The sequence below is a fragment of the Mya arenaria genome, chromosome 16 (assembly GCF_026914265.1).
Source record: "Mya arenaria isolate MELC-2E11 chromosome 16, ASM2691426v1".
Classification (NCBI taxonomy): domain Eukaryota; kingdom Metazoa; phylum Mollusca; class Bivalvia; order Myida; family Myidae; genus Mya; species Mya arenaria.
Window position 1 is genome coordinate 37236280 of NC_069137.1, and position 12150 is coordinate 37248429.

Below are 12150 nucleotides of genomic sequence, written 5' to 3' on the forward strand. Positions count from 1 at the left end.
TATATAAATATGTATTACATTTTATCCATAATCATATTGATGCATATAGGTAGATATACAATATTTGGGATGAACTTGGGTTCTTAAATTGTCATGTTTTACAAAATTGCTCTTTATATCATAACTTACTGGATTTACTGTTGTTTTAAGTAAACGAATCGATATAACTTCCTTTCATTTTCAGATAACGTAAAGCATTCATTCCTACTTGCAAATACTTTTGTTAAACATAATACCAAAACCTGTCGTGAAATTTTAAAGATTAGACATTAATATTGTAAAAGTTTTAAATGTTTTATACCATGCCTTGTATATAGCTTTGTTTAACATGTCTTATAGCTTTGTTTAACATGTCTTAATTATTGAGTATTGAAGTTTTATTACATGTTTTAATTTTGATATATTTTTTTCTTTTAAATAGCCTCTCAAAACTTTTTCAGTGATTTTACTCATAACAAATAATTATTTATATACTTAAGATCAGAAGCAGTGCAGCAACAAGGGCAAGCCCGTAGTGGATATTCTATTACCTATCATAACATTCACGAAAAACATTGCCTTTTCAATATTTATTTCATTTTCATTGTCTTTATTGTATGATTGGAAAATAATGGGCAAGGCTCGGACGAAATGTCGGTAAAATATCAACTGTCCTGTCATGGTATATCCATGATCAGATCCGACCAATCTATTTAAATACCACAAATTGTACATTAACTGTTATTTGAGAGTCGCCATCGCCGAGCAATAAAATATGCTGAGAAAGCGGTATACTACTCCCTCTGAATACTCAGCTGCTAGGTATGAATGGTATTTTTATCGTCAGAGTCTTATCAGTGAAAAAAACAAAACACAAAGCAACATCACAATAATGAAATGGTAAAAAAGCAAAGAAACAGGTTTGCAGCACATCTAGTATTGAAATCAGTCAGCTGGACTTCGGCGTGAGGTAGAAAGCCGAATGGTTAGCCAGATGTGCAGAACGATTTGGATTGTAACCTCGAGTCAATCTCCGGATGTACTGAAAATATATATAGGAAGCAAGCAGAACACATGTATCGAAACAAGTATCATTCATTAAGTATATGCCGCCTGTATGTAGACGAAGTTTGGGGTTATGGGAGGGTGGGAAAATAAACCAGAATAAAATAGAACTGCATAAGGCTGACCTTTTTCTTTCGATGGTCGGAGCAAAATAGGCCTGAATAACCATGTGCTTTGTAGAGGGCGCGCACTGCGGCCAATCAGATCAGTGTTATAAGTTACGTCATGCAATTGCTCGCGATATGGTTATAGAGCACCATAAATTAAATGCATTACAAAGATACCAATAACGAAAGCTATCCTTAAAGGGATAACTTGAACTGTTTCAACTGTATGTGTATATCACAAATGTATAAAACGGAGACTCAAATAAATAGTATTTCTGTTTATCTTTTTTTCTGTTTTTCTGTATTTCTGTCTTTCTGTCTGTCTGTCTGTCTGTCTAATACACATGACGTTCCCTTTTAAGAGCATCTATGACTACACACATTTTCAAAAAGACCGAAAATTACTATAGAATCATTACAGAAGCAAAGCATATTAAAGAGGAAAAATGGTTCGGATGTTTTATAGAACTTTAAAAAAGCGGAATAAATGTGAACTCCTTCTTATTTCGATGTAACTTTGGGTGACCAACTAAAATAGGATCAAAATGTAAAAGTCAAATAATCCTACTAAATATTTCATCACAAAGAGCAAGAGGTTTCCAAGTTTGTAGGAAATAAAAATACCGTGGTTGGACTTATTCATTGGAACAATTCAACTTGTTTCTCCTATTTTGTCTATATGAACTTTCGAGACACCGGATTATCCAAAAGCACATGTATATTATACTGCCAAAATGTGTTGTATATTTAACAAAATGAGCAGGCATCGTGGTGTTTCGACACTTCGACACTTCCACCTGTCGAATATTGACGTTGGCTTAAATATACCAATACAGCAAACTTAATCAGCACTGATCAGAATCGCCGTTTCAAATTCACACGTAATCCGAATCTGCAACGGTTTAAGTGAGGTTTTGGAGTCTGATATGCAAGATGGCGACGAAACAATGACAAAATAGGATTTTCGGAACCTGTTTTCGCCTGGTAAGTAGTATAAAGTATTTCTTTCATGCTTTTCGATGAGATATGGAGTTTTAACAGTGAAATAACAACAGTGAAAATATCAATTTGATATTTTCACTGCAATGCCTGCAGGGACTACTTTTTTCATGAATTGTAGTTACTTCCCTTGGTTTTCAGTAAAACTGAATTACCTCCCTTATGAATATACATGCGATACACTTTAGACAACAGACAAAAAGTAAAAGCAAAAAATAATTGTGATTTATTTCATTATTAACACAGAAAAAAAAAGTAAAAATGGATGAAATTACCGAAAATAACTTAGATCTCTTGTTTAGAAACATTTTTGATGCGGATGCATTTTTAAATAGTGATTTTGAAATTGAACCAGTTGATTAACACACAGCTGGAGAAACAACAGAATTCCTTCAAAATTATGCTGACAGATCCATGGCAGAAGAACATTCCCAAATGTCAAAAATAGTGACTGTAAGAGAATTCAGAACTGTGAATGTAGATCATTTTCTCGAAGAAAACGAAAACAAAAAAATACAGTGAAAAAAACAGAAAGTGATCTTTAAGTTTTCCGCCAATTTCTTTCTCACAAGGGAGAACACCGCAACATTTAATTTATTCCACCTGATCAACTAAATGACTTGATCTGCAATTTTTTGCTATCTGTAACAAAAATAAAATGGGGAAGAATATAAACCGACAAGTTTGAGAAGCTTTGTCAGTTCTATAGACAGACACTTGAAGGTGTCACAATCAAATGTATGCATCGTAAACGACATAGAGTTTACAAAATGTCGAAATGTGCTAAATAGCAAACAGAAATCACTGAAAAAGCAAGGGCTTGGAAACAAACCAAAGGCCGCAGAATCCCTGACAGATCAGCACATTGAAAAAATGTATGAGGCAAAAACCCTTGGGGATTTCACTGCCAAGTCATTAATTCACTCCATGTGGTTCATATGTGTCACTTTCTTCGGGATGCGCACTGGCACTGAGATCCATAATCTTTAGTGGGGTGATGTTTCTGTTGGTCTCGATGAAGGCTCCGGACGCGAGTTCTTGCAGCTGTCTACAGAAAGAAAAACAAAGAACCGTACTGGGGCAAATGCACGCGACATAAGGTATTTACATAACAGTGCCAGTCATATCAAAGCTAAGATATAAATTATACTTTTGTGTAACAAAATGCTATTAAGAATTTGATTTAAATATAAAAAATGTATCAATTATTATTATTTCTAAACAAATAACTTTTCCTCCAAAAAAAGACAAAACCAACCAAGAGCTTATGCTGTGCTGGGAGACCCTGCAAGAGATCCTGTTCATCTATACAGAACAAACACAGACAAGCGCCCAACTGAAATGCTTCAGGAAAACTGCGCGTTTATTCTCAGCATTTGTACTGCACGTCAAGGTGGATGGTATAAGAAATCTGCAATGGGTGTTAACAAACTGTATAACATCATGAACGAAATGAAAGCAGATGCCGGCATTGACGAAGCGAGAATAACACCCTACAGGTACATATCTAACAATTTATTCAATAAAAAATATCTCACCTTGATTTTTTTCCAGCATATTTTCCATAGTTGTTTTCCATTGTTGCTGCTCGTGTCAAACACTTGCTCTCGTTTGGATAGATATATTTCAAACAACAAAACAAATTCTCAAACACTTTTTCATTTCATCTTAGTCAGTTTCAGCTGTATTTTGTTATCTGTTGATGTTCTTTTGCAGTGCCAGAAAACGAATGGTTCAGAAGCTCAACGACGAAGGTGTACCTCCCAACCAAATCGTACAAATTTCAGGCCATAAGAATATAAACAGCCTGAATAATTACAGTAAATTGAACACAAACCAGTCGATGGAGATCTCGGATATTTTGTCAAATGCCAATTCCAATGGTGGACCAACAAATGCATCCAGAAGAAACCTGCCTGCATCCGATGCTGCAACGAATATGTCCTGTGGTTTCTTTGTAAACACCAATTTCATGGGAAATGTCACTTTCAATTTTAATAATCAAGAACAAAACACTCTCTCGCAAAAGCAGCATGTGGTGAACAAAAATCCACAAATTCTTTCTCCATGTTCCAGTCAGGGGGAGAGAAGACCTGTCTACAAGAGAATCCGGCTGATATCTGATAGCGAGAGCGATTGAACTAGTTTTTAAAGTTAAACATCTGTCGTTTTATTTGTAAATCCCCATTTGTTTAACTGACACTCACTCGACTTGAAATATTTCATCTACTAAACGCCGAAGCGTGTAATTCGGTTTGTATTCATGTGCTCTTTAATTGTATTTGTTAATTGTTAATAAACTGTTATTATTTGGAAACATATGTATGAATAAAAGTTCATTAATGAATTATTTTTTATTAAGTTTGCACTGAAACATCAGTAATTTCTAATATACAGAAAAATGACTTGGATAACTATTTTTTCGGCGAACCGGAAATGAAAAATGAGGTCACTCCGAAAATAAGCATAAAAGAAACAGAAAATTTGTTTATTTAAGCGTAAGATCGTATTTTATTTCACTCGTGATAATAGAAAAACTATATTTTCTATGACACTCGTGAAATAAACTACGATCTTACGCTGAAATAAACAAATATCCTCTATATATTTCTAAAATATCATGACGCGCATTCGGCTCTACAATTACCATGCATCACTCGGCTTTTTATTTCATGCTTCTAGGTCACCGAATAAAAAGTTATTGAAGGAAAAAAGTTCCGCCAGTCTGTTGTTTACAAATGTGGGATGCGAGAATTTGATACTTTTAAGGACGTTTAAGCTCCAAAAACACATTTTTTTTGCAATGGTTTCTCCTTTAACATTATTTAAATGTGGTATTTTAAATTTACTGTACAAGAGCCTTCATGGTCAATTTTGTTTGGTTTAACCACCTAAATGTGTGCTGATAACAGTTCAACCACATTCTGGCATCTGAACTGAAAGACATTTGAAGGGCTTTAATTTATAAATGAAAACAAACTGTGTGACATATTAAACTTGTGACAAACGTTCCATAATATTATGCTACCACGTGTTGAATACTTTCTATAAATAAAAATTTGAAAGCGATTTATTTTTCAATTGTTTACTGTCTATTTGTCTTTACAATTTTATATAGATTAGTCCGTTTGATTGTCCATCTGTAATTAATATACGTATACAAAACACACATCTTATACATGTCTGTGCTCCTTTGTCAGTTTGAATCTAGGAACAAAAATAATTGATCTAATCAAAAGTATACAGCTATTGATATTAACCTTGCCCTCTATAACTCTTCTGTTGGTATGAGCTGATATCAATGATCTGTATAAGGAATATGATCTTAATCGTTAGAATGAATCGCTATTGACATGTAAAAAACTCAGTGATGATTTCTTTTTGTATCTCTGCATATATGGCTGTACCAATAGAAGCATGACGTTAATTCCATTGTTAACAGTAAACAGTATTTTCATTTGATTACTGGTTCTTCTCATGTGACCATTATGAAATAGTAAATATAACAATAACCATTCAATGTATTGGTAAGATTGCCTATCCTAAGTGTGTGAGATATATTTTCTAACATAGTGCTTGTTTATGAACACCATACCATTTAATGTCTGCAGCCTTAATTTCAAAGAGACCGGATTTTCTTATAATATTACAATATGGATCTTACAAAATTTTAAAAGCATGAATACATAACTTGATGCACTCTTACTCCCAAATAAGATTTACCACAATAAATAATATTGTTTTAATATTTAAAAACAGATGAATAAATGTCGAAAACATGGGTTCTTATGAAGGATATCGAGTTTAATTTGAAAGAAATGAACATAAAACACGGTAGTTCTACCTTATAAGACTATAGTAGACCACAGTAAATCTTTTAGCATACCCCAACCACTTAATATTTTTGCGCTTTCTGCTATAAAATACATGGCTTGAATCTTGTTATTAGTAATGAATATTTTCCATAAATACATTATTTAGTAAGTAGTTACGTCATATATGCTAGGTAGGAAGGCAACATTTTGCTTAAAATAAAGTTTTTGTTTTCTTTTACTATAGCATTTTAAATAAACAAAGGACAGTCTATGCCGCTTAAAGAGCCCTGCCTTCGTTTTATTACCGAAGTGATTAGTTTCAGGAAACACTTCGACAAATCTGTTTCCAAAATAATGTTTTGACAGTGCTCCGTCAGACGGCCGTATTGTGAAAAGGTTTGTCGAAGTGATTTAAGAAACTAAACTCTCAATCAAACTCTTGTAAAAGACGACAGGTGCTCGTCACATTGCCTGGATACAGTAATACATACTTATTTCATATTTTCTTATTTTTAATATTTTTTATTTTTATTTTTAATTATTTATTTATTTCGGTCAAGATAGTGAATACATGTCATTTACAAAAATATTCCACAATTTTTCATGAAAGAAAATTAGTATAATATATAAATAAATATAAGGTAAACATGTGCAAAAAATCATCAATTCCAAACGGACCTGATCAATAGAGCATAGTTCCTAAAATAATTGAGATAATCTAATAATTGTTACTGATAAGGTAAGATTCCCATCTACATGAAAAATATAACTTTTATGCTAGTAAGATTGACCTTTACGGCATATTCAAACAAAATGCACCGACCAGAAGCTGAAATTCGCCATTACGAAAGAACCGGGAGGTTGAAAAAACAACGGATTCCCCCCCCCCCCCCTAAAACACGTTAAAACAGACTGACATGCAAACTTTCCGTATGCATTACAAAGAAAAGCTTAAAATATCCTTCCTACCGTTAAAAACTCGTTGAGTAAGACGCGTATTTATCCAAATCGAACGTTTTTTGTTGCAGTATTTCTACTGTCAAAAAAACGGCTTGGATTTTTGTCTCATGGCTCAACGTTAGTTTTGAAAGCTGTGGTCCCACAAGGCGATGATTTAATTGTTGACATTTGTTCCGACGTTGTGGTATGGCCTTTTACTGCCGTTTGGGCGTCTGAAATCACCCTGACTTCCTGTGAAATTTACAGATATAATCTGAGTAAACTTAAGATTTGCATTGGTCATAATGAAAATAAGCTTGAAATCCAATTGGTCCTAATAAAATAGGTCAAATAAAATAAAGGAGTATCGGAAACGAGCTCTTTAAATCACTGCTTGATCAAAAGTTGAATAATTTTATTACCTCTCGAACTATTTACTTCAGAAAAGTAAAACAGGTTATCTTTTTAACACAACGAGTAAATGGTTTTACAAAAAGAGAGTCGAAACTCGCTATAATGACCTCTTTTATCTCGATGTTATGGTTATTTCGAACTTAGTAGAGTAGAAGCTAAACGCCAAGGCCAAATATATCTTACATCTGAGTCAAGTACGCCATTAAACAAAACAGAGTGCACCCAAAATTCTGAGCACTGACTTGTTTGCAGCGAATGAATAATCATTTGTTATACATGAACTGTCATCCATCCATTTATGTTCTTAATGTATTTGTCCTTTTATTTGTAAAAACATATATGAAAACGCATATTGTTGCATATTGAATACCACCCAGAGCCTAATATGCGTTTTCACTAGTATTTTAAAACGCACCTAAACTTATGTGCGTTTTCACTAGTATTTTAAAACGCACCCAAACTTTCATATATTGTATATTTCATGTCTTATCAAAACAAAATTGTCATACTAAACTGCAATACATAATTGTTCCACTCTTTCATCTTGACAACTGTTCACTGCAGTACATTCAGTCCTTTTTTTTTGTAACGTACACCAGTGAAATTGAGAAACATATACGTGTATACAGTCGAACCCCGATGGCTCGAACTCCCAGGGACCGAGAAAAATACATCGAGCCTCGAAAATTCGTGCCAAACGGGATTATTTACCTTCAGTATAAATAAATCGGTCCTTAACATCTAGTTCGAGCCAACGAATAATTCGACCCAGGCTAGTTAGACCTAACGGGGTTCGACTGTATTCAAAATGTATATTACGGTTTTTAAAATTTCGATAATGCACATTATTTGAATGCATTCATATCGATATGTTACATACACATACTGAATGTTCTCTTTTAAAAGTCACAGATTAAAATTAAATGAATTTCAAATGTGATTGTTTATCGTAAAATAAGTTTGCACGTGCATTGATAATTTAGACGAAACATAGGACTCATTCTTTGCACACTACGTCCTTAATTGTTGAGCTTTAGTCGTCTTCCTTTTATATCCCAATTCTGCCTTTTGAAGTCATCCAGTGAAAATTGAAGAAGGTAGCAAAACTTCGATTTGCTCATTTCCGACTGATTTGTATAGCAGACAATAACCAGGTTTTTGAACAAGCTCGTCTTAGCACATCGTGGTAGGCAAATTCACGCCGTCTTCTTGTGAAATTGGATTCCTTGGGCTTCTGCCGTCAAGGAAAAGTTCAACCACAGTATTCGATCCATACTGGCTGACAAATATACGCCCGTTAGCTGTCACGCAAATGTGCCCTTCCGGTTAGAAATGTTCTCGATGACTGACAACACGTTTGCGATAATCCAAAACAACCAATCCTTTCTCCAGATAGAGAATATATATATATACTGTTTTTAAAGACCTTGATGTGCAATGAAAAACCAAACAGCTTTGCTTCAAAGAAACATGTATTCGGGTTGGTAGGGATGGTCTGCATCAGAAGCTAGATGTCCGAGTACACCTTGTGAGTTCCCAAATAAATTCTTCAACAAACCTTTGATAGTTCCACCGCATATATACAGCTTGCCCTGGCTATACGCGGCATCCTTTGGGATAAGGTGTTGTTTTTTTTTTTTTTTTTTTTTTTTTTTTTTTTTAAACAGACAAGTTTCATGTATGGGCGAATCTATATAATTTTAAGTTGTTTTTCCAGCTCAAGATGATTTGTTGTTATTCAACCAACTGCAGCGCAACCTTTGTTCATAACGCAAAGACTGCTGCAGTTAATTTGAGGCCTTGTTAGGGTAAGCTCTCATCCTTTTGGAAATTCGAATCAAACATCATCAATTGTCTCCCTTCCCTTTTCAAAAGCAGAAATGACCCATCACCCGTTTGGCAAACACATTGTATGTTGCACAAAATCCGTATTATCGTAAAAGCATTTTTATGGACAATTATCGTACCAGATTAAGCATAACACACACAGAAACAAGTCACACTTGTGGCAGACTTTGATCGCAGGCTTAGTTTTGTTACCCTCACACAAAGAACACAAACTATGGCTGGTGGTATTTGGGCGCGAAATATTTAATTCTTCTTCTGTCTGTTCGATTAAGCTGTCCATAGGTGTAGTATATCAGCGCTCGTCTCTAGCCAGTTAACTATTACCATCAATAACTAAGCGCTAAGGTTTGAAAATATGATCAATTATACATGCCTATACAAACGACCATTTAATAGCTTAGTTTAGACGTATTTATTCAGTTCAATATTTACAAGAAATCAATGCACGCTGTACAAATATATGATATATAGAATGCTTCTGAATGGACGGGAAGACAAGCATTTTAAATGTTTATACAAGTTCCTTTTCATGTTGGAGTTTAGCTGTTTTAAAGTGCAATGAAGTTCGGTATTGAATAGTTTGTTTACTTAAAAGCCTGACATATCAGCCATACCTGGTAATCATCTTGTGTTAAATATGTTACATATGTCGTAGCATATGGATCATAATGTAACGCAAACACGCCAAATCATATAACGATAAGTCTAATATGAGTTATTTATCGTTTATATGTGCTTATGCAGCCATATATATTGATACAAGATAATAATGATATAAATGCTGTCAAAGCTTTTGTTTATGTCCATGCATATATGGTAAAACATTGAAGTGAAGTGTGGGATCGAAAAAGCTCTTGATATTGGGGTATATTGACGGCGTTTCCGGTCAATATTGAGAATTTCCATGCCAAGAAACCTTCTCCCAGCACCCCTGCAATTTCATGTTTTATTTCATTAATGATAAGAAAGCATTATATCATTAGTATGATAAAAAGTGTATATATAGATAAGACACAATAATTAGTATTGTACTATTTAGTATAAATAATATTATCACATAGAAGAGCTAAATTTGTATAAACCATTCAAGTAAACCAAGATTAGGAAGCAGCCAATGTTGTAAGTTTTTCTCGGAATTTCAGAGCATCGGCAATAAATCTGGCAATGTCGAAAATAGCCCTGACATGTTCACAATATAGCAAATTCTTAATCTTAACTAAACTAGGTTTCAGTTTTATTTATACAATGTTTCCTACGTCAATATCGTTATGCAGAGCGGCAATGAAATGAATGATATTCGGATTCATAACATCGTCAGATGTAGTTTACATGTGTGTACATCAACATGTTTACATTCATAATTCCACTTACATCTTCCAACATTTCAATTGTGGACATAAATTAAGTGCGTTCGAATTGATACTTTTTATGTACAAAGATTGAAGTATATTTTTTAACGAAAGGACTCAAAACTTCATTGGACGTGTCATATGTAATCAAAACGTAATCACATAAGAAATAGGTATAACACAAGTTATTTAACTAATTAGACAGACCTCTAGGTCTAAAGCCTTGCTTACTTATACATCCTTATTATATAGAGCACAGGAGCGGACTTTTGATGTTTGAACTCCGTCTTTCGAATTCAATGAAATTTCAGAGAAAAAAGGAAAAGGTAGTAAAAACTAATTTGCTCAGTTCCGATACACAATAACCAGTTCTTGAGTTCGCTTGTCGACGCAAATCGCGGTAGGTGGTGAGGAAACGCAGTCATTTTTCGACAGAATCTGCCGTCAAGGAAAACCTTTACCACAGTGTATGAACAACTCTGAGATGTAAATTTACGGCCGTTAGGTACGCATATGTGTCCTTCTATTATGAAATGTTCTTGGTGACTGACGATACGTTTGCTATCATCCAAAACGACAAGGTATTTTCCTTATCAATAAATTATTCGTGAAAGTGTCAGTTACATTGGATTAGTGATTGTTAGTTAGTTCCAAAATGGCTTCATTGGGTCAAAAATTAATGACCTCGTCCGCGTGAGACAGGTGACAACTAATTGTATGACTTATACTGTTGTTGAAGAACTCGATGGCATTTAGAATACCGAAAAGCTTTGCATCGACCTGTATCTGGGTCGGTATGGATAGCCTGCATCATATTTCCATTGTACAAGTACACAGATAGGAAACCTTGCGAGAACACAAGTATTGTATCAAAAATTAAAAAAGTACCCCCGTGTATGTGCTAATTGCGTTTACTATACGCGACACCCATCGATTTCGAAAGACCTGACGATTTTTGCGGTATGGGCGGGTCTGAATAATGTTGATCTCTGTTTCCGACTGCAAAATGATTAAACTTCAAACTGCAACGCATGCAATGCTCTTGACGCAAAGGTTGATGTAGTTCAACTGATTCCCTCCTAGAGAAAATGTAGCTTCGGTTTTGAAAGTAGAATCGAACTTCATAAGACTTCAACTTTATTCTACTGGTAGAAATTGCCACTAAAAATTACCTTCAAGTTATATGTTCCAAATGTCTGTACTTTCATACGCTCAAAAAGCAAACTTATTCTCCAGCCGAACCAAACAATGGTATTTGATGGACGGCGATATAGTGTGCCAAACATGTTTTCCCGACACAGAAATAAATTACTATTATAGCAGACTTTGATCACAGGTTTAGTTACGTTTGCCGTTTTTAACGAAAGAATACAAACTTTATTATTATGTAGAAAATTGGTCACAAAATATAAGCATTGTGAGTAGACCTAGCCAACAACATCTTTGCGTCCGTCTCTAAGTTGTTCAAATCGAACAACTCAGTTGAGGGTGGATATATGTCATTTCTATATAAATGATAATGCATAAAACGTGTCTCTCAAATTTAATCAAGCTCAAATATAAACTCTCAGTAAAAATATGATTTCTAACCCCAACTTGTATTGACAAAATATTGGTATTTGATTTGATCACGGT

At 34.2% G+C, this 12150-nt stretch overlaps 1 pseudogene; it reads left to right on the forward strand.

Moving 5' to 3' along the window:
- Positions 1-3023: 3023 nt before the first annotated feature.
- On the forward strand, positions 3024-4290 carry LOC128222059 (uncharacterized; annotated as a pseudogene).
- The last annotated feature ends 7860 nt before the right edge of the window (positions 4291-12150 follow it).